General features: G+C 56.7%; 4 non-coding genes across 4 annotated transcripts; all 4 read right to left on the reverse strand.

The window, feature by feature from the left end:
* Positions 1-2,850: 2,850 nt before the first annotated feature.
* LOC129137796 (U2 spliceosomal RNA) lies at positions 2,851-3,041 on the reverse strand. Its single transcript, XR_008540587.1, has one exon. It is a non-coding gene; the product is annotated as a U2 spliceosomal RNA (small nuclear RNA).
* A 5,919-nt stretch (positions 3,042-8,960) lies between these two features.
* On the reverse strand, positions 8,961-9,151 carry LOC129137797 (U2 spliceosomal RNA). The gene has a single exon (XR_008540588.1). It is a non-coding gene; the product is annotated as a U2 spliceosomal RNA (small nuclear RNA).
* Positions 9,152-15,065: 5,914 nt separating this feature from the next.
* LOC129137798 (U2 spliceosomal RNA) lies at positions 15,066-15,256 on the reverse strand. The gene has a single exon (XR_008540589.1). It is a non-coding gene; the product is annotated as a U2 spliceosomal RNA (small nuclear RNA).
* Positions 15,257-21,182: 5,926 nt separating this feature from the next.
* Positions 21,183-21,373, reverse strand: LOC129137799 (U2 spliceosomal RNA). Its single transcript, XR_008540590.1, has one exon. It is a non-coding gene; the product is annotated as a U2 spliceosomal RNA (small nuclear RNA).
* Between the last annotated feature and the right edge of the window lie 1,679 nt (positions 21,374-23,052).

Here is a 23,052-nt window from a genome sequence, read left to right on the forward strand (position 1 = left end):
GGCTGGTCTCCAACTCCCGACCTCCGGTGATCCGCCCAGCTGCCGCCTCCCAAAGTGTTGCTTGCGATTACAGGCTTGAGCCACCGCTCACCCTGGCTTTTTTTTTTTTTTTTTTTTTTTTTTTTTTGGCAGACAAACTCTTGCTCTGTCGCCCAGGCTGGAGTGCAGTGGCGCGATCTCGGCTCACTGCAGCCTCTACCTCCCGGGTTCCAGCGATTCTCCTGCCTCAGCCTCCTGGGTAGCTGGGATTACAGGCGTAGGCCACCACGCCCGGCTCATTTTTGTATTTTTAGGGGGTTTCGCCATGTCGGCCAGGCTGGTCTCCAGCTCCTGACCTCAGGCGATCCGCCCGCCTCGGCCTCCCAAAGCGCTGGGATTACAGGCGTAAGCCACCGCGCCGGGCTCTTTCATTCTGTCTTTATTTTCTGAGATAGAGTCTCGCTCGGACGCTCAGGTTGGACTGCAATGGCGTGATCTCGGCTCGCTGAAACTTCCGCCTCCCGGGTTCAAGCGATTCTCCTGTCTCAGCCTCCCGAGTAGCTGGGATTATTGACGGGCAGCACCACGCCCGGCTACCTTTTGTGGTTTTTGTATCTTCTGTCTTCTGCTCTTGAGTACCGCATAGAGCCACAGAAGACTAGCGAGTCGAACAAACGGCCCCTGTTGCAGCAGTTGTTGATCACGGGGCTGCCCCCGGTACTCATCCTGTGTCTCTCGTCCAAATCCCCGCTCCTCCCCAGCTATCACCTCTGCCGATGCTGGTGGTTTCCCTGGGTACCGGGAACCAAACTCTCATTCCCCAGGGGCCTAAGCCCCCCGTGGCCAGGCCCTTCTCAAGTCAGGGTTCCTGCACATTCACAGTTACGGGTGGCCCTGGGAGTAACACCTGGCACCCAAACAGATCACCAGAGTCCACGCATAGTCCACCTGCCCTCCCTGCGTAAGATCAGCTCTTCCTCCTCCCGGCGATAGATCAGGGTCAATGATCCCTGCCAAGATGGCGACTGCTCCAGCCTGCTGGTCCAACCTGTCCAGCCACAGCTGTTGCTCGAAGGCTTGAAGTTCAATGGGACCCTCTCCCGCTTTCTACAAACTGGTTCCTCTATTTTCATGTTTATTTATTTGGGACGGGGTCTGGCTCTGTCACCCAGGCTGGAGTGCAGTGGTGCGATCACCGCTCACTGCAGCATCCACCTCCCAGCGTCCACCCATCCTCCTGGCCTCAGCCTCTGGAACAGCTGGGGTACAGATACGCCCCAGCCCGAACAGGTTTTCACTAGGTTGCCTGGGCTCTTTCTTTCTTTGTCTGTGTTTGTTTGTTGGTTGGTCGGTTGGTTTTTGTTTGTTTCTTTCGAGACGGGGCTCCGGCTCTGCCGCCGGGGCTGCAGTGCAATGGCGCGATCTCACCTCACTGCGGCCTTCTGGGCTCAAGCGATCCCCCCACTGTGCCCGGCCTGAAGACAGCCTTTAGAGAAAGAAGCAGGGGGAGTTCTTCCGAGGACAGACAAGGTTTCTGGAGTTTGGAAAGGGTGAGAGACTGGGTCAGCGAAAGGAACATTCCGATCTTTATGTTGGGATGCAACGTATAATAGATACAGGGATGAGACCCAAAAGAGCCGGCAGAGGTTTGTCATCGTGGTCGCAAGGCAACTGCCGGTGGCTGATCCCGTAAAGGATACGCATACCTAGAGCGGAGCCTAAAGATGCATCAAGCATGACGGGTGGAGCCACGATGCTTGGACTCGAGCTCTGCTCCTGTGCGTTCCGTGATAAATGGCTTATACTACCTGCACCTCAGTTTTTCCCGGGCAAAAAAGGAAGCTTGCTGCCGGTGCGTTGGCACCTGCCTTAAAGTGCCAGCTACCCAGCGGGCTGAAGAGGAAGAAGTTCCTACTAGGAAGACACGTGGACACGTATGTTTACTGCAGCACTATTTACAATAGCAAAGACTTGGAACCAACTCGAATGCCCATGAATGATAGGCTGGATAAAGAAAGTGTGGCACGTATACACCATGGAATTACTACGCAGCCATAAAAAAGGATGAGTTCATGTCCTCTGCGGGAACGTGGATGAAGCTGGAAGGCCTCATTCTCAGCAAACTGACACAGGAAGCGAAAACCAAACACCGCATGTTCTCGCTCCTAAGTGGGAGTTGAACAGTGAGAACACATGGGACACAGGGAGGGGAACATCACACGCCGGGCCCTGACGGGGCGTGGGGGGCAAGGGGAGAGAGAGCATTAGGACAAATGGCCAACGCGTGCGGGGCTTCAAACCTAGACGACTGGTGGATAGGTGCAGCAAAGCACCGTGGCACACGTGTATCTATGTTCCAAACCTGCACGTCCTGCACATGTACCCCAGAACTTGGGAGGGGGTGGGGGAAACCAAAAGAGAGAACGGAGGAGAGGCGGGGGGGGGGGTGAAGAGAGAGAGAAAGAGACAGAGAGAGAGAGAGAAAGAGAGAGAGAGAGAGAGAAAGAGAGAGAGAGAGAGAGAGAGAGAGAGAGAGAGAGAGAGAGGAGAAAGAAGTTCAATTCCGGGTGGATCCCATTCCTTTAAAAGGTCGCCACCCACTCGACTGCCAAGCTGAGATCCTAAGGACCTCCCCAAAGGAGGAGGTCGTGGCCTTCCCAAAGCGCAGTAGTCACGGTGGAAACGGAAGCGTGCCGCATAAGCCTACCGTCTACCGCCCACCGCCTGCAGATCAGGAACCTCCCTCACTGGTACTTCAGGGAAGCGGTTAAGTCAAGCCGGCGCGTCACAGGCACTCGGCGTGCAAGCCGCCCCGCAGCTGCTACTGTCTCTTACCTCTCTCTGCTTTTAGGAAACACGTTGTATCCCCGGAGGGGGTGCACCGTTCCTGGAGGTACTGCAATACCAGGTCGATGCGTGGAGTGGACGGAGCAAGCTCCTATTCCATCTCCCTGCTCCAAAAATCCATTTAATATATTGTCCTCGGATAGAGGACGTATCAGATATTAAACTGATAAGAACAGATACTACACTTGATCTTAGCCAAAAGGCCGAGAAGCGATGCGGTCGCCTTCGCGCCCGCCGTCACCGTCCCACTCTCATCCACATTCAAGTCGCGGTGAGAGCCCCAGCCTCGCTCCTTGCCCCATTCCCTCTGTCTCGTCCACAGCGCTATTGACGCCCTTACACTCTCGGGCTGATTTCTTATTCTCCGCCTTTGAAAAGGGAAATCTTACACCCGTGCTTCTTCCGGCGTTCCCGGGCTTTCATTTCGAATTTGCATGCCCCGCCCTTTCACGGAGGGCGTGGCCTCCGCCGTTGACTCCGCCCCCGGGGCCGCCTCTGCCTGGGGGAGCCGGGGCTCCGCTGGGGGCGACTTCCTTGTTCGTATCGAGCCAGCGAAAAGACAGAACCGGAAGAGACTGGGGGCGAAGGCGACAGGGGTCTGTGGAAGAGACCTGTCGGCGGAGAGCGGTCCACGTTTTCCTGGAGAAAGACGAGGCCCCAGGGCAGGAGCGCGGGCTGCGCTGGGCCTTTACTTCGCCGCCCGCGGGCGGGGAGACCGGCCCCGTACCCGAGGGGACGAGGGGCCCATGCCCAGTCAGGGAAGCCGAAGGCCTGGAGGGGCTTCCGGGAGCAGGGGCTGGAGTTCCTCGGCCAGGCAGGAGGCTGGCACCAGACACCCAGCAGAGGGAGGCGGCGAGGGCCCAGCAAGGATTCTCCCCAGCCCCTGTGCCTGCGTCTCCTGCGGCTTCTGTGCGCGGACCGTGTCCTGTGCTGTGTAGGGAAAGCTGCCTCCCTGCTCGGGACGTGGATTCCCTTCCCCTCCTCCTCGCCTGGCTACTTCTGACGCAGGTCGTCAGGACTCCGCTTGGGTGTCACGCGTCCAGGAAGCCTCCCTTAGTCAAGGGCCCTCGGCACCCGCCCCGTATGTGACTAGCAGCCCTCCTGTGTATTTCATCGCGCCCCCGTTGTTTATATCAGCTATTCCACTCACCACCCTTCTGGGCAACCCTTTATCTCCCGCTCTGAAATCCCATCGCTGAGGGCTGGGACCCCTCCTCAGTGCTTATCCCTGTTTCCCCGCGCGAGTCTGGCGCCTGGCGTGTGGAAGGCGCTCAGCAAACGTTTGTGGAGCGAAGAAACGACGCAAAGGTGATGAGCACGGCAGACCGTGATGAGCACGACGCAGTTAGGAGGCTATTGGCCCGGCGCGGGGGAAAAGGGGGAAGGTCGGGCTCGGGGTGGCAGGACCCCAGAGGGCAGGGGTGACTGCCGGGGTGCTCTTGGGGCAAGGTGGGCGTCAAGGCCCCCAGCAAGGTTGGGATAAAGTTTCTCTCCGAGGCACAGACTGCCGCCTGCGGGCTCAGCATTTACCTCTCCCTTCCTCCTTCCTAACGCAACTTCAGCGGAGGGCTGAGGGCTCTACTGCGCATTACCTGGAAAACTTATTTCACTCCACGGCCCTAAGAGGTGGGCCTTATTATTAGCCACGGCCAGGGTTAGGGTGAGGCCTCTCCTCCAGGGCAGAATTTCAGAGGGTGCCCACCCCCCCGCCCTAAATCATTCAGCAATCAACATAAACTATAGTTCAACGCAATATATCTTATCTTGTGGGCCGCAAGCCACCCAGGTGCCCAGGCAAGAGCCTGAAGGCACAAGCTGTTCCAGTATAGTAAAGAAAATTATTAGAATAAGAAAAGTTTTACTAGAGATAGGAAACGGATAGGATTATATCTGACTATTATTAATCATTAGTTTGTAGCATTACTCTTTGTTCTATTACCATAATGATCTCTGTTCCATTATGATTACCCTGGGGGAAACCAGGCCACACAGAGTTAGGAGCTGAAGGGCCACAGTGAGAGGTGACCAGGAGACAAGAGTGTGAGCCCTCATTCACGCCCAGAGAAGGGCCGCTGGAGGGCTCCTTGGCCTAGCGGTAATGCCAGTGCCTGGGAAGGCCCTGGTTACTTAGCAGGCCTTGGTCTAGCGGTGGCCCCAGTGCCTGGGAAGGCACCCGTTACTTAGCAGGCCGGGAAAGGGAATCTCCCTCTCTCCAGGGGAGACAGAGAACGCTCCGCTCCACCACCTCTTGTGGGAGGTCTGACATTAGCCAGGCCGGCCCGCAGTCAGCCGGAGGCTCCAACGTCTCCCTGTGATGCTGTGCTTCAGTGGGCACGCTCCTTCTTCACTTTCATGTTCCGCCTGTACACCTGGCTCCTCCTTTTAAGTTCTTAGAAGACAGCAGTAGCACAATTAGTAGGAGTACCACAGTCTTCGATCTTTCTGATAAGTGCATAGAAGAAACGCTGACGTTTGCTGTCCTCCCTCTCCACCTCGGCTACCACAAAGGGAAAGGCCCCCTGTCCAGTGGACACGTGACTCGCGTGACCTATCGATCACTGGAGATGACTGGCACTCCTTACCCTGCCCCCTTGCCTTGACTACAATAAATAGCAGCGCCTCCAGGCATTCGGGGCCACTACCTGTCTGTCTCCGCGCTTTGGTGGCAGTGGTCCCCCGGGCCCAGCTGTCTTTCTTCCTATCTCTTTGTCTTCTGTCTTTATCTCTTCGATCTCTCGTCTCCGCGCGCACACACACGAAGAGAAAACCCACAGACCCGGTAGGGGTGGACCCTACATTATCTCGGCTACAACATAATCAAGATATTCATGTGGACTACTGAGTCTTTCGGTGCCCCCTTGCTGTTTTAGTTTTGTCCTGCGGCCGAGTGTTTCCCTCGCTTCACGCCAACCCAATCTCCGCCGCCCTGTCTTGTCATCCCCATTCTACAGCCCAGCACGGTGTAGTATGGCAGCCGCTAGCCACAGGTATCTAGGGAGCCCTGGAAATGTGGTCAGTTCTAATGGAGCTGTGCTGTAAGTGTGAAATACACATGGGATTTTGACGGCAGTGGGAGCAAAATTCTCCCAATTTTTTTTTTTTTTTTTCAGACGGAGGTTCCGCTCTTGTTACCCAGCCTGGAGTCCAATGGCGCGATCTAGGCTCTCTGCAACCTCCGCCTCCCGGGTTCAAGCGATTCCCCTGCCTCAGCCTCCCGAGCAGCTGGGACTACAGGCATGTGCCACCACGCCCGGCTAAGTTTGTATTTTTAGTACACATGGGGTTTCTCCATGTTGGTCAGGCTGGTCTCCAACTCCCGACCTCCGGTGATCCGCCCAGCTGCCGCCTCCCAAAGTGTTGCTTGCGATTACAGGCTTGAGCCACCGCTCACCCTGGCTTTTTTTTTTTTTTTGGCAGACAAACTCTTGCTCTGTCGCCCAGGCTGGAGTGCAGTGGCGCGATCTCGGCTCACTGCAGCCTCTACCTCCCGGGTTCCAGCGATTCTCCTGCCTCAGCCTCCTGGGTAGCTGGGATTACAGGCGTAGGCCACCACGCCCGGCTCATTTTTGTATTTTTAGGGGGTTTCGCCATGTCGGCCAGGCTGGTCTCCAGCTCCTGACCTCAGGCGATCCGCCCGCCTCGGCCTCCCAAAGCGCTGGGATTACAGGCGTAAGCCACCGCGCCGGGCTCTTTCATTCTGTCTTTATTTTCTGAGATAGAGTCTCGCTCGGACGCTCAGGTTGGACTGCAATGGCGTGATCTCGGCTCGCTGAAACTTCCGCCTCCCGGGTTCAAGCGATTCTCCTGTCTCAGCCTCCCGAGTAGCTGGGATTATTGACGGGCAGCACCACGCCCGGCTACCTTTTGTGGTTTTTGTATCTTCTGTCTTCTGCTCTTGAGTACCGCATAGAGCCACAGAAGACTAGCGAGTCGAACAAACGGCCCCTGTTGCAGCAGTTGTTGATCACGGGGCTGCCCCCGGTACTCATCCTGTGTCTCTCGTCCAAATCCCCGCTCCTCCCCAGCTATCACCTCTGCCGATGCTGGTGGTTTCCCTGGGTACCGGGAACCAAACTCTCATTCCCCAGGGGCCTAAGCCCCCCGTGGCCAGGCCCTTCTCAAGTCAGGGTTCCTGCACATTCACAGTTACGGGTGGCCCTGGGAGTAACACCTGGCACCCAAACAGATCACCAGAGTCCACGCATAGTCCACCTGCCCTCCCTGCGTAAGATCAGCTCTTCCTCCTCCCGGCGATAGATCAGGGTCAATGATCCCTGCCAAGATGGCGACTGCTCCAGCCTGCTGGTCCAACCTGTCCAGCCACAGCTGTTGCTCGAAGGCTTGAAGTTCAATGGGACCCTCTCCCGCTTTCTACAAACTGGTTCCTCTATTTTCATGTTTATTTATTTGGGACGGGGTCTGGCTCTGTCACCCAGGCTGGAGTGCAGTGGTGCGATCACCGCTCACTGCAGCATCCACCTCCCAGCGTCCACCCATCCTCCTGGCCTCAGCCTCTGGAACAGCTGGGGTACAGATACGCCCCAGCCCGAACAGGTTTTCACTAGGTTGCCTGGGCTCTTTCTTTCTTTGTCTGTGTTTGTTTGTTGGTTGGTCGGTTGGTTTTTGTTTGTTTCTTTCGAGACGGGGCTCCGGCTCTGCCGCCGGGGCTGCAGTGCAATGGCGCGATCTCACCTCACTGCGGCCTTCTGGGCTCAAGCGATCCCCCCACTGTGCCCGGCCTGAAGACAGCCTTTAGAGAAAGAAGCAGGGGGAGTTCTTCCGAGGACAGACAAGGTTTCTGGAGTTTGGAAAGGGTGAGAGACTGGGTCAGCGAAAGGAACATTCCGATCTTTATGTTGGGATGCAACGTATAATAGATACAGGGATGAGACCCAAAAGAGCCGGCAGAGGTTTGTCATCGTGGTCGCAAGGCAACTGCCGGTGGCTGATCCCGTAAAGGATACGCATACCTAGAGCGGAGCCTAAAGATGCATCAAGCATGACGGGTGGAGCCACGATGCTTGGACTCGAGCTCTGCTCCTGTGCGTTCCGTGATAAATGGCTTATACTACCTGCACCTCAGTTTTTCCCGGGCAAAAAAGGAAGCTTGCTGCCGGTGCGTTGGCACCTGCCTTAAAGTGCCAGCTACCCAGCGGGCTGAAGAGGAAGAAGTTCCTACTAGGAAGACACGTGGACACGTATGTTTACTGCAGCACTATTTACAATAGCAAAGACTTGGAACCAACTCGAATGCCCATGAATGATAGGCTGGATAAAGAAAGTGTGGCACGTATACACCATGGAATTACTACGCAGCCATAAAAAAGGATGAGTTCATGTCCTCTGCGGGAACGTGGATGAAGCTGGAAGGCCTCATTCTCAGCAAACTGACACAGGAAGCGAAAACCAAACACCGCATGTTCTCGCTCCTAAGTGGGAGTTGAACAGTGAGAACACATGGGACACAGGGAGGGGAACATCACACGCCGGGCCCTGACGGGGCGTGGGGGGCAAGGGGAGAGAGAGCATTAGGACAAATGGCCAACGCGTGCGGGGCTTCAAACCTAGACGACTGGTGGATAGGTGCAGCAAAGCACCGTGGCACACGTGTATCTATGTTCCAAACCTGCACGTCCTGCACATGTACCCCAGAACTTGGGAGGGGGTGGGGGAAACCAAAAGAGAGAACGGAGGAGAGGCGGGGGGGGGGGTGAAGAGAGAGAGAAAGAGACAGAGAGAGAGAGAGAAAGAGAGAGAGAGAGAGAGAAAGAGAGAGAGAGAGAGAGAGAGAGAGAGAGAGAGAGAGAGAGAGAAAGAAGTTCAATTCCGGGTGGATCCCATTCCTTTAAAAGGTCGCCACCCACTCGACTGCCAAGCTGAGATCCTAAGGACCTCCCCAAAGGAGGAGGTCGTGGCCTTCCCAAAGCGCAGTAGTCACGGTGGAAACGGAAGCGTGCCGCATAAGCCTACCGTCTACCGCCCACCGCCTGCAGATCAGGAACCTCCCTCACTGGTACTTCAGGGAAGCGGTTAAGTCAAGCCGGCGCGTCACAGGCACTCGGCGTGCAAGCCGCCCCGCAGCTGCTACTGTCTCTTACCTCTCTCTGCTTTTAGGAAACACGTTGTATCCCCGGAGGGGGTGCACCGTTCCTGGAGGTACTGCAATACCAGGTCGATGCGTGGAGTGGACGGAGCAAGCTCCTATTCCATCTCCCTGCTCCAAAAATCCATTTAATATATTGTCCTCGGATAGAGGACGTATCAGATATTAAACTGATAAGAACAGATACTACACTTGATCTTAGCCAAAAGGCCGAGAAGCGATGCGGTCGCCTTCGCGCCCGCCGTCACCGTCCCACTCTCATCCACATTCAAGTCGCGGTGAGAGCCCCAGCCTCGCTCCTTGCCCCATTCCCTCTGTCTCGTCCACAGCGCTATTGACGCCCTTACACTCTCGGGCTGATTTCTTATTCTCCGCCTTTGAAAAGGGAAATCTTACACCCGTGCTTCTTCCGGCGTTCCCGGGCTTTCATTTCGAATTTGCATGCCCCGCCCTTTCACGGAGGGCGTGGCCTCCGCCGTTGACTCCGCCCCCGGGGCCGCCTCTGCCTGGGGGAGCCGGGGCTCCGCTGGGGGCGACTTCCTTGTTCGTATCGAGCCAGCGAAAAGACAGAACCGGAAGAGACTGGGGGCGAAGGCGACAGGGGTCTGTGGAAGAGACCTGTCGGCGGAGAGCGGTCCACGTTTTCCTGGAGAAAGACGAGGCCCCAGGGCAGGAGCGCGGGCTGCGCTGGGCCTTTACTTCGCCGCCCGCGGGCGGGGAGACCGGCCCCGTACCCGAGGGGACGAGGGGCCCATGCCCAGTCAGGGAAGCCGAAGGCCTGGAGGGGCTTCCGGGAGCAGGGGCTGGAGTTCCTCGGCCAGGCAGGAGGCTGGCACCAGACACCCAGCAGAGGGAGGCGGCGAGGGCCCAGCAAGGATTCTCCCCAGCCCCTGTGCCTGCGTCTCCTGCGGCTTCTGTGCGCGGACCGTGTCCTGTGCTGTGTAGGGAAAGCTGCCTCCCTGCTCGGGACGTGGATTCCCTTCCCCTCCTCCTCGCCTGGCTACTTCTGACGCAGGTCGTCAGGACTCCGCTTGGGTGTCACGCGTCCAGGAAGCCTCCCTTAGTCAAGGGCCCTCGGCACCCGCCCCGTATGTGACTAGCAGCCCTCCTGTGTATTTCATCGCGCCCCCGTTGTTTATATCAGCTATTCCACTCACCACCCTTCTGGGCAACCCTTTATCTCCCGCTCTGAAATCCCATCGCTGAGGGCTGGGACCCCTCCTCAGTGCTTATCCCTGTTTCCCCGCGCGAGTCTGGCGCCTGGCGTGTGGAAGGCGCTCAGCAAACGTTTGTGGAGCGAAGAAACGACGCAAAGGTGATGAGCACGGCAGACCGTGATGAGCACGACGCAGTTAGGAGGCTATTGGCCCGGCGCGGGGGAAAAGGGGGAAGGTCGGGCTCGGGGTGGCAGGACCCCAGAGGGCAGGGGTGACTGCCGGGGTGCTCTTGGGGCAAGGTGGGCGTCAAGGCCCCCAGCAAGGTTGGGATAAAGTTTCTCTCCGAGGCACAGACTGCCGCCTGCGGGCTCAGCATTTACCTCTCCCTTCCTCCTTCCTAACGCAACTTCAGCGGAGGGCTGAGGGCTCTACTGCGCATTACCTGGAAAACTTATTTCACTCCACGGCCCTAAGAGGTGGGCCTTATTATTAGCCACGGCCAGGGTTAGGGTGAGGCCTCTCCTCCAGGGCAGAATTTCAGAGGGTGCCCACCCCCCCGCCCTAAATCATTCAGCAATCAACATAAACTATAGTTCAACGCAATATATCTTATCTTGTGGGCCGCAAGCCACCCAGGTGCCCAGGCAAGAGCCTGAAGGCACAAGCTGTTCCAGTATAGTAAAGAAAATTATTAGAATAAGAAAAGTTTTACTAGAGATAGGAAACGGATAGGATTATATCTGACTATTATTAATCATTAGTTTGTAGCATTACTCTTTGTTCTATTACCATAATGATCTCTGTTCCATTATGATTACCCTGGGGGAAACCAGGCCACACAGAGTTAGGAGCTGAAGGGCCACAGTGAGAGGTGACCAGGAGACAAGAGTGTGAGCCCTCATTCACGCCCAGAGAAGGGCCGCTGGAGGGCTCCTTGGCCTAGCGGTAATGCCAGTGCCTGGGAAGGCCCTGGTTACTTAGCAGGCCTTGGTCTAGCGGTGGCCCCAGTGCCTGGGAAGGCACCCGTTACTTAGCAGGCCGGGAAAGGGAATCTCCCTCTCTCCAGGGGAGACAGAGAACGCTCCGCTCCACCACCTCTTGTGGGAGGTCTGACATTAGCCAGGCCGGCCCGCAGTCAGCCGGAGGCTCCAACGTCTCCCTGTGATGCTGTGCTTCAGTGGGCACGCTCCTTCTTCACTTTCATGTTCCGCCTGTACACCTGGCTCCTCCTTTTAAGTTCTTAGAAGACAGCAGTAGCACAATTAGTAGGAGTACCACAGTCTTCGATCTTTCTGATAAGTGCATAGAAGAAACGCTGACGTTTGCTGTCCTCCCTCTCCACCTCGGCTACCACAAAGGGAAAGGCCCCCTGTCCAGTGGACACGTGACTCGCGTGACCTATCGATCACTGGAGATGACTGGCACTCCTTACCCTGCCCCCTTGCCTTGACTACAATAAATAGCAGCGCCTCCAGGCATTCGGGGCCACTACCTGTCTGTCTCCGCGCTTTGGTGGCAGTGGTCCCCCGGGCCCAGCTGTCTTTCTTCCTATCTCTTTGTCTTCTGTCTTTATCTCTTCGATCTCTCGTCTCCGCGCGCACACACACGAAGAGAAAACCCACAGACCCGGTAGGGGTGGACCCTACATTATCTCGGCTACAACATAATCAAGATATTCATGTGGACTACTGAGTCTTTCGGTGCCCCCTTGCTGTTTTAGTTTTGTCCTGCGGCCGAGTGTTTCCCTCGCTTCACGCCAACCCAATCTCCGCCGCCCTGTCTTGTCATCCCCATTCTACAGCCCAGCACGGTGTAGTATGGCAGCCGCTAGCCACAGGTATCTAGGGAGCCCTGGAAATGTGGTCAGTTCTAATGGAGCTGTGCTGTAAGTGTGAAATACACATGGGATTTTGACGGCAGTGGGAGCAAAATTCTCCCAATTTTTTTTTTTTTTTTTCAGACGGAGGTTCCGCTCTTGTTACCCAGCCTGGAGTCCAATGGCGCGATCTAGGCTCTCTGCAACCTCCGCCTCCCGGGTTCAAGCGATTCCCCTGCCTCAGCCTCCCGAGCAGCTGGGACTACAGGCATGTGCCACCACGCCCGGCTAAGTTTGTATTTTTAGTACACATGGGGTTTCTCCATGTTGGTCAGGCTGGTCTCCAACTCCCGACCTCCGGTGATCCGCCCAGCTGCCGCCTCCCAAAGTGTTGCTTGCGATTACAGGCTTGAGCCACCGCTCACCCTGGCTTTTTTTTTTTTTTTTTTTTTTTTTTTTTTGGCAGACAAACTCTTGCTCTGTCGCCCAGGCTGGAGTGCAGTGGCGCGATCTCGGCTCACTGCAGCCTCTACCTCCCGGGTTCCAGCGATTCTCCTGCCTCAGCCTCCTGGGTAGCTGGGATTACAGGCGTAGGCCACCACGCCCGGCTCATTTTTGTATTTTTAGGGGGTTTCGCCATGTCGGCCAGGCTGGTCTCCAGCTCCTGACCTCAGGCGATCCGCCCGCCTCGGCCTCCCAAAGCGCTGGGATTACAGGCGTAAGCCACCGCGCCGGGCTCTTTCATTCTGTCTTTATTTTCTGAGATAGAGTCTCGCTCGGACGCTCAGGTTGGACTGCAATGGCGTGATCTCGGCTCGCTGAAACTTCCGCCTCCCGGGTTCAAGCGATTCTCCTGTCTCAGCCTCCCGAGTAGCTGGGATTATTGACGGGCAGCACCACGCCCGGCTACCTTTTGTGGTTTTTGTATCTTCTGTCTTCTGCTCTTGAGTACCGCATAGAGCCACAGAAGACTAGCGAGTCGAACAAACGGCCCCTGTTGCAGCAGTTGTTGATCACGGGGCTGCCCCCGGTACTCATCCTGTGTCTCTCGTCCAAATCCCCGCTCCTCCCCAGCTATCACCTCTGCCGATGCTGGTGGTTTCCCTGGGTACCGGGAACCAAACTCTCATTCCCCAGGGGCCTAAGCCCCCCGTGGCCAGGCCCTTCTCAAGTCAGGGTTCCTGCACATTCACAGTTACGGGTGGCCCTGGGAGTAACACCTGGCACCCAAACAGATCACCAGAGTCCACGCATAGTCCACCTGCCCTCCCTGCGTAAGATCAGCTCTTCCTCCTCCCGGCGATAGATCAGGGTCAATGATCCCTGCCAAGATGGCGACTGCTCCAGCCTGCTGGTCCAACCTGTCCAGCCACAGCTGTTGCTCGAAGGCTTGAAGTTCAATGGGACCCTCTCCCGCTTTCTACAAACTGGTTCCTCTATTTTCATGTTTATTTATTTGGGACGGGGTCTGGCTCTGTCACCCAGGCTGGAGTGCAGTGGTGCGATCACCGCTCACTGCAGCATCCACCTCCCAGCGTCCACCCATCCTCCTGGCCTCAGCCTCTGGAACAGCTGGGGTACAGATACGCCCCAGCCCGAACAGGTTTTCACTAGGTTGCCTGGGCTCTTTCTTTCTTTGTCTGTGTTTGTTTGTTGGTTGGTCGGTTGGTTTTTGTTTGTTTCTTTCGAGACGGGGCTCCGGCTCTGCCGCCGGGGCTGCAGTGCAATGGCGCGATCTCACCTCACTGCGGCCTTCTGGGCTCAAGCGATCCCCCCACTGTGCCCGGCCTGAAGACAGCCTTTAGAGAAAGAAGCAGGGGGAGTTCTTCCGAGGACAGACAAGGTTTCTGGAGTTTGGAAAGGGTGAGAGACTGGGTCAGCGAAAGGAACATTCCGATCTTTATGTTGGGATGCAACGTATAATAGATACAGGGATGAGACCCAAAAGAGCCGGCAGAGGTTTGTCATCGTGGTCGCAAGGCAACTGCCGGTGGCTGATCCCGTAAAGGATACGCATACCTAGAGCGGAGCCTAAAGATGCATCAAGCATGACGGGTGGAGCCACGATGCTTGGACTCGAGCTCTGCTCCTGTGCGTTCCGTGATAAATGGCTTATACTACCTGCACCTCAGTTTTTCCCGGGCAAAAAAGGAAGCTTGCTGCCGGTGCGTTGGCACCTGCCTTAAAGTGCCAGCTACCCAGCGGGCTGAAGAGGAAGAAGTTCCTACTAGGAAGACACGTGGACACGTATGTTTACTGCAGCACTATTTACAATAGCAAAGACTTGGAACCAACTCGAATGCCCATGAATGATAGGCTGGATAAAGAAAGTGTGGCACGTATACACCATGGAATTACTACGCAGCCATAAAAAAGGATGAGTTCATGTCCTCTGCGGGAACGTGGATGAAGCTGGAAGGCCTCATTCTCAGCAAACTGACACAGGAAGCGAAAACCAAACACCGCATGTTCTCGCTCCTAAGTGGGAGTTGAACAGTGAGAACACATGGGACACAGGGAGGGGAACATCACACGCCGGGCCCTGACGGGGCGTGGGGGGCAAGGGGAGAGAGAGCATTAGGACAAATGGCCAACGCGTGCGGGGCTTCAAACCTAGACGACTGGTGGATAGGTGCAGCAAAGCACCGTGGCACACGTGTATCTATGTTCCAAACCTGCACGTCCTGCACATGTACCCCAGAACTTGGGAGGGGGTGGGGGAAACCAAAAGAGAGAACGGAGGAGAGGCGGGGGGGGGGTGAAGAGAGAGAGAAAGAGACAGAGAGAGAGAGAAAGAGAGAGAGAGAGAGAGAAAGAGAGAGAGAGAGAGAGAGAGAGGAGAAAGAAGTTCAATTCCGGGTGGATCCCATTCCTTTAAAAGGTCGCCACCCACTCGACTGCCAAGCTGAGATCCTAAGGACCTCCCCAAAGGAGGAGGTCGTGGCCTTCCCAAAGCGCAGTAGTCACGGTGGAAACGGAAGCGTGCCGCATAAGCCTACCGTCTACCGCCCACCGCCTGCAGATCAGGAACCTCCCTCACTGGTACTTCAGGGAAGCGGTTAAGTCAAGCCGGCGCGTCACAGGCACTCGGCGTGCAAGCCGCCCCGCAGATGCTACTGTCTCTTACCTCTCTCTGCTTTTAGGAAACACGTTGTATCCCCGGAGGGGGTGCACCGTTCCTGGAGGTACTGCAATACCAGGTCGATGCGTGGAGTGGACGGAGCAAGCTCCTATTCCATCTCCCTGCTCCAAAAATCCATTTAATATATTGTCCTCGGATAGAGGACGTATCAGATATTAAACTGATAAGAACAGATACTACACTTGATCTTAGCCAAAAGGCCGAGAAGCGATGCGGTCGCCTTCGCGCCCGCCGTCACCGTCCCACTCTCATCCACATTCAAGTCGCGGTGAGAGCCCCAGCCTCGCTCCTTGCCCCATTCCCTCTGTCTCGTCCACAGCGCTATTGACGCCCTTACACTCTCGGGCTGATTTCTTATTCTCCGCCTTTGAAAAGGGAAATCTTACACCCGTGCTTCTTCCGGCGTTCCCGGGCTTTCATTTCGAATTTGCATGCCCCGCCCTTTCACGGAGGGCGTGGCCTCCGCCGTTGACTCCGCCCCCGGGGCCGCCTCTGCCTGGGGGAGCCGGGGCTCCGCTGGGGGCGACTTCCTTGTTCGTATCGAGCCAGCGAAAAGACAGAACCGGAAGAGACTGGGGGCGAAGGCGACAGGGGTCTGTGGAAGAGACCTGTCGGCGGAGAGCGGTCCACGTTTTCCTGGAGAAAGACGAGGCCCCAGGGCAGGAGCGCGGGCTGCGCTGGGCCTTTACTTCGCCGCCCGCGGGCGGGGAGACCGGCCCCGTACCCGAGGGGACGAGGGGCCCATGCCCAGTCAGGGAAGCCGAAGGCCTGGAGGGGCTTCCGGGAGCAGGGGCTGGAGTTCCTCGGCCAGGCAGGAGGCTGGCACCAGACACCCAGCAGAGGGAGGCGGCGAGGGCCCAGCAAGGATTCTCCCCAGCCCCTGTGCCTGCGTCTCCTGCGGCTTCTGTGCGCGGACCGTGTCCTGTGCTGTGTAGGGAAAGCTGCCTCCCTGCTCGGGACGTGGATTCCCTTCCCCTCCTCCTCGCCTGGCTACTTCTGACGCAGGTCGTCAGGACTCCGCTTGGGTGTCACGCGTCCAGGAAGCCTCCCTTAGTCAAGGGCCCTCGGCACCCGCCCCGTATGTGACTAGCAGCCCTCCTGTGTATTTCATCGCGCCCCCGTTGTTTATATCAGCTATTCCACTCACCACCCTTCTGGGCAACCCTTTATCTCCCGCTCTGAAATCCCATCGCTGAGGGCTGGGACCCCTCCTCAGTGCTTATCCCTGTTTCCCCGCGCGAGTCTGGCGCCTGGCGTGTGGAAGGCGCTCAGCAAACGTTTGTGGAGCGAAGAAACGACGCAAAGGTGATGAGCACGGCAGACCGTGATGAGCACGACGCAGTTAGGAGGCTATTGGCCCGGCGCGGGGGAAAAGGGGGAAGGTCGGGCTCGGGGTGGCAGGACCCCAGAGGGCAGGGGTGACTGCCGGGGTGCTCTTGGGGCAAGGTGGGCGTCAAGGCCCCCAGCAAGGTTGGGATAAAGTTTCTCTCCGAGGCACAGACTGCCGCCTGCGGGCTCAGCATTTACCTCTCCCTTCCTCCTTCCTAACGCAACTTCAGCGGAGGGCTGAGGGCTCTACTGCGCATTACCTGGAAAACTTATTTCACTCCACGGCCCTAAGAGGTGGGCCTTATTATTAGCCACGGCCAGGGTTAGGGTGAGGCCTCTCCTCCAGGGCAGAATTTCAGAGGGTGCCCACCCCCCCGCCCTAAATCATTCAGCAATCAACATAAACTATAGTTCAACGCAATATATCTTATCTTGTGGGCCGCAAGCCACCCAGGTGCCCAGGCAAGAGCCTGAAGGCACAAGCTGTTCCAGTATAGTAAAGAAAATTATTAGAATAAGAAAAGTTTTACTAGAGATAGGAAACGGATAGGATTATATCTGACTATTATTAATCATTAGTTTGTAGCATTACTCTTTGTTCTATTACCATAATGATCTCTGTTCCATTATGATTACCCTGGGGGAAACCAGGCCACACAGAGTTAGGAGCTGAAGGGCCACAGTGAGAGGTGACCAGGAGACAAGAGTGTGAGCCCTCATTCACGCCCAGAGAAGGGCCGCTGGAGGGCTCCTTGGCCTAGCGGTAATGCCAGTGCCTGGGAAGGCCCTGGTTACTTAGCAGGCCTTGGTCTAGCGGTGGCCCCAGTGCCTGGGAAGGCACCCGTTACTTAGCAGGCCGGGAAAGGGAATCTCCCTCTCTCCAGGGGAGACAGAGAACGCTCCGCTCCACCACCTCTTGTGGGAGGTCTGACATTAGCCAGGCCGGCCCGCAGTCAGCCGGAGGCTCCAACGTCTCCCTGTGATGCTGTGCTTCAGTGGGCACGCTCCTTCTTCACTTTCATGTTCCGCCTGTACACCTGGCTCCTCCTTTTAAGTTCTTAGAAGACAGCAGTAGCACAATTAGTAGGAGTACCACAGTCTTCGATCTTTCTGATAAGTGCATAGAAGAAACGCTGACGTTTGCTGTCCTCCCTCTCCACCTCGGCTACCACAAAGGGAAAGGCCCCCTGTCCAGTGGACACGTGACTCGCGTGACCTATCGATCACTGGAGATGACTGGCACTCCTTACCCTGCCCCCTTGCCTTGACTACAATAAATAGCAGCGCCTCCAGGCATTCGGGGCCACTACCTGTCTGTCTCCGCGCTTTGGTGGCAGTGGTCCCCCGGGCCCAGCTGTCTTTCTTCCTATCTCTTTGTCTTCTGTCTTTATCTCTTCGATCTCTCGTCTCCGCGCGCACACACACGAAGAGAAAACCCACAGACCCGGTAGGGGTGGACCCTACATTATCTCGGCCACGACATAATCAAGATATTCATGTGGACTACTGAGTCTTTCGGTGCCCCCTTGCTGTTTTAGTTTTGTCCTGCGGCCGAGTGTTTCCCTCGCTTCACGCCAACCCAATCTCCGCCGCCCTGTCTTGTCATCCCCATTCTACAGCCCAGCACGGTGTAGTATGGCAGCCGCTAGCCACAGGTATCTAGGGAGCCCTGGAAATGTGGTCAGTTCTAATGGAGCTGTGCTGTAAGTGTGAAATACACATGGGATTTTGACGGCAGTGGGAGCAAAATTCTCCCAATTTTTTTTTTTTTTTTTCAGACGGAGGTTCCGCTCTTGTTACCCAGCCTGGAGTCCAATGGCGCGATCTAGGCTCTCTGCAACCTCCGCCTCCCGGGTTCAAGCGATTCCCCTGCCTCAGCCTCCCGAGCAGCTGGGACTACAGGCATGTGCCACCACGCCCGGCTAAGTTTGTATTTTTAGTACACATGGGGTTTCTCCATGTTGGTCAGGCTGGTCTCCAACTCCCGACCTCCGGTGATCCGCCCAGCTGCCGCCTCCCAAAGTGTTGCTTGCGATTACAGGCTTGAGCCACCGCTCACCCTGGCTTTTTTTTTTTTTTTTTTTTTTTTTTTTTTGGCAGACAAACTCTTGCTCTGTCGCCCAGGCTGGAGTGCAGTGGCGCGATCTCGGCTCACTGCAGCCTCTACCTCCCGGGTTCCAGCGATTCTCCTGCCTCAGCCTCCTGGGTAGCTGGGATTACAGGCGTAGGCCACCACGCCCGGCTCATTTTTGTATTTTTAGGGGGTTTCGCCATGTCGGCCAGGCTGGTCTCCAGCTCCTGACCTCAGGCGATCCGCCCGCCTCGGCCTCCCAAAGCGCTGGGATTACAGGCGTAAGCCACCGCGCCGGGCTCTTTCATTCTGTCTTTATTTTCTGAGATAGAGTCTCGCTCGGACGCTCAGGTTGGACTGCAATGGCGTGATCTCGGCTCGCTGAAACTTCCGCCTCCCGGGTTCAAGCGATTCTCCTGTCTCAGCCTCCCGAGTAGCTGGGATTATTGACGGGCAGCACCACGCCCGGCTACCTTTTGTGGTTTTTGTATCTTCTGTCTTCTGCTCTTGAGTACCGCATAGAGCCACAGAAGACTAGCGAGTCGAACAAACGGCCCCTGTTGCAGCAGTTGTTGATCACGGGGCTGCCCCCGGTACTCATCCTGTGTCTCTCGTCCAAATCCCCGCTCCTCCCCAGCTATCACCTCTGCCGATGCTGGTGGTTTCCCTGGGTACCGGGAACCAAACTCTCATTCCCCAGGGGCCTAAGCCCCCCGTGGCCAGGCCCTTCTCAAGTCAGGGTTCCTGCACATTCACAGTTACGGGTGGCCCTGGGAGTAACACCTGGCACCCAAACAGATCACCAGAGTCCACGCATAGTCCACCTGCCCTCCCTGCGTAAGATCAGCTCTTCCTCCTCCCGGCGATAGATCAGGGTCAATGATCCCTGCCAAGATGGCGACTGCTCCAGCCTGCTGGTCCAACCTGTCCAGCCACAGCTGTTGCTCGAAGGCTTGAAGTTCAATGGGACCCTCTCCCGCTTTCTACAAACTGGTTCCTCTATTTTCATGTTTATTTATTTGGGACGGGGTCTGGCTCTGTCACCCAGGCTGGAGTGCAGTGGTGCGATCACCGCTCACTGCAGCATCCACCTCCCAGCGTCCACCCATCCTCCTGGCCTCAGCCTCTGGAACAGCTGGGGTACAGATACGCCCCAGCCCGAACAGGTTTTCACTAGGTTGCCTGGGCTCTTTCTTTCTTTGTCTGTGTTTGTTTGTTGGTTGGTCGGTTGGTTTTTGTTTGTTTCTTTCGAGACGGGGCTCCGGCTCTGCCGCCGGGGCTGCAGTGCAATGGCGCGATCTCACCTCACTGCGGCCTTCTGGGCTCAAGCGATCCCCCCACTGTGCCCGGCCTGAAGACAGCCTTTAGAGAAAGAAGCAGGGGGAGTTCTTCCGAGGACAGACAAGGTTTCTGGAGTTTGGAAAGGGTGAGAGACTGGGTCAGCGAAAGGAACATTCCGATCTTTATGTTGGGATGCAACGTATAATAGATACAGGGATGAGACCCAAAAGAGCCGGCAGAGGTTTGTCATCGTGGTCGCAAGGCAACTGCCGGTGGCTGATCCCGTAAAGGATACGCATACCTAGAGCGGAGCCTAAAGATGCATCAAGCATGACGGGTGGAGCCACGATGCTTGGACTCGAGCTCTGCTCCTGTGCGTTCCGTGATAAATGGCTTATACTACCTGCACCTCAGTTTTTCCCGGGCAAAAAAGGAAGCTTGCTGCCGGTGCGTTGGCACCTGCCTTAAAGTGCCAGCTACCCAGCGGGCTGAAGAGGAAGAAGTTCCTACTAGGAAGACACGTGGACACGTATGTTTACTGCAGCACTATTTACAATAGCAAAGACTTGGAACCAACTCGAATGCCCATGAATGATAGGCTGGATAAAGAAAGTGTGGCACGTATACACCATGGAATTACTACGCAGCCATAAAAAAGGATGAGTTCATGTCCTCTGCGGGAACGTGGATGAAGCTGGAAGGCCTCATTCTCAGCAAACTGACACAGGAAGCGAAAACCAAACACCGCATGTTCTCGCTCCTAAGTGGGAGTTGAACAGTGAGAACACATGGGACACAGGGAGGGGAACATCACACGCCGGGCCCTGACGGGGCGTGGGGGGCAAGGGGAGAGAGAGCATTAGGACAAATGGCCAACGCGTGCGGGGCTTCAAACCTAGACGACTGGTGGATAGGTGCAGCAAAGCACCGTGGCACACGTGTATCTATGTTCCAAACCTGCACGTCCTGCACATGTACCCCAGAACTTGGGAGGGGGTGGGGGAAACCAAAAGAGAGAACGGAGGAGAGGCGGGGGGGGGGGGTGAAGAGAGAGAGAAAGAGACAGAGAGAGAGAGAGAAAGAGAGAGAGAGAGAGAGAAAGAGAGAGAGAGAGAGAGAGAGAGAGAGAGAGGAGAAAGAAGTTCAATTCCGGGTGGATCCCATTCCTTTAAAAGGTCGCCACCCACTCGACTGCCAAGCTGAGATCCTAAGGACCTCCCCAAAGGAGGAGGTCGTGGCCTTCCCAAAGCGCAGTAGTCACGGTGGAAACGGAAGCGTGCCGCATAAGCCTACCGTCTACCGCCCACCGCCTGCAGATCAGGAACCTCCCTCACTGGTACTTCAGGGAAGCGGTTAAGTCAAGCCGGCGCGTCACAGGCACTCGGCGTGCAAGCCGCCCCGCAGCTGCTACTGTCTCTTACCTCTCTCTGCTTTTAGGAAACACGTTGTATCCCCGGAGGGGGTGCACCGTTCCTGGAGGTACTGCAATACCAGGTCGATGCGTGGAGTGGACGGAGCAAGCTCCTATTCCATCTCCCTGCTCCAAAAATCCATTTAATATATTGTCCTCGGATAGAGGACGTATCAGATATTAAACTGATAAGAACAGATACTACACTTGATCTTAGCCAAAAGGCCGAGAAGCGATGCGGTCGCCTTCGCGCCCGCCGTCACCGTCCCACTCTCATCCACATTCAAGTCGCGGTGAGAGCCCCAGCCTCGCTCCTTGCCCCATTCCCTCTGTCTCGTCCACAGCGCTATTGACGCCCTTACACTCTCGGGCTGATTTCTTATTCTCCGCCTTTGAAAAGGGAAATCTTACACCCGTGCTTCTTCCGGCGTTCCCGGGCTTTCATTTCGAATTTGCATGCCCCGCCCTTTCACGGAGGGCGTGGCCTCCGCCGTTGACTCCGCCCCCGGGGCCGCCTCTGCCTGGGGGAGCCGGGGCTCCGCTGGGGGCGACTTCCTTGTTCGTATCGAGCCAGCGAAAAGACAGAACCGGAAGAGACTGGGGGCGAAGGCGACAGGGGTCTGTGGAAGAGACCTGTCGGCGGAGAGCGGTCCACGTTTTCCTGGAGAAAGACGAGGCCCCAGGGCAGGAGCGCGGGCTGCGCTGGGCCTTTACTTCGCCGCCCGCGGGCGGGGAGACCGGCCCCGTACCCGAGGGGACGAGGGGCCCATGCCCAGTCAGGGAAGCCGAAGGCCTGGAGGGGCTTCCGGGAGCAGGGGCTGGAGTTCCTCGGCCAGGCAGGAGGCTGGCACCAGACACCCAGCAGAGGGAGGCGGCGAGGGCCCAGCAAGGATTCTCCCCAGCCCCTGTGCCTGCGTCTCCTGCGGCTTCTGTGCGCGGACCGTGTCCTGTGCTGTGTAGGGAAAGCTGCCTCCCTGCTCGGGACGTGGATTCCCTTCCCCTCCTCCTCGCCTGGCTACTTCTGACGCAGGTCGTCAGGACTCCGCTTGGGTGTCACGCGTCCAGGAAGCCTCCCTTAGTCAAGGGCCCTCGGCACCCGCCCCGTATGTGACTAGCAGCCCTCCTGTGTATTTCATCGCGCCCCCGTTGTTTATATCAGCTATTCCACTCACCACCCTTCTGGGCAACCCTTTATCTCCCGCTCTGAAATCCCATCGCTGAGGGCTGGGACCCCTCCTCAGTGCTTATCCCTGTTTCCCCGCGCGAGTCTGGCGCCTGGCGTGTGGAAGGCGCTCAGCAAACGTTTGTGGAGCGAAGAAACGACGCAAAGGTGATGAGCACGGCAGACCGTGATGAGCACGACGCAGTTAGGAGGCTATTGGCCCGGCGCGGGGGAAAAGGGGGAAGGTCGGGCTCGGGGTGGCAGGACCCCAGAGGGCAGGGGTGACTGCCGGGGTGCTCTTGGGGCAAGGTGGGCGTCAAGGCCCCCAGCAAGGTTGGGATAAAGTTTCTCTCCGAGGCACAGACTGCCGCCTGCGGGCTCAGCATTTACCTCTCCCTTCCTCCTTCCTAACGCAACTTCAGCGGAGGGCTGAGGGCTCTACTGCGCATTACCTGGAAAACTTATTTCACTCCACGGCCCTAAGAGGTGGGCCTTATTATTAGCCACGGCCAGGGTTAGGGTGAGGCCTCTCCTCCAGGGCAGAATTTCAGAGGGTGCCCACCCCCCCGCCCTAAATCATTCAGCAATCAACATAAACTATAGTTCAACGCAATATATCTTATCTTGTGGGCCGCAAGCCACCCAGGTGCCCAGGCAAGAGCCTGAAGGCACAAGCTGTTCCAGTATAGTAAAGAAAATTATTAGAATAAGAAAAGTTTTACTAGAGATAGGAAACGGATAGGATTATATCTGA

The sequence above is a fragment of the Pan troglodytes genome, chromosome 19 (genome assembly GCF_028858775.2).
Source record: "Pan troglodytes isolate AG18354 chromosome 19, NHGRI_mPanTro3-v2.0_pri, whole genome shotgun sequence".
In the NCBI taxonomy this organism is placed as follows: Eukaryota; Metazoa; Chordata; class Mammalia; order Primates; family Hominidae; genus Pan; species Pan troglodytes.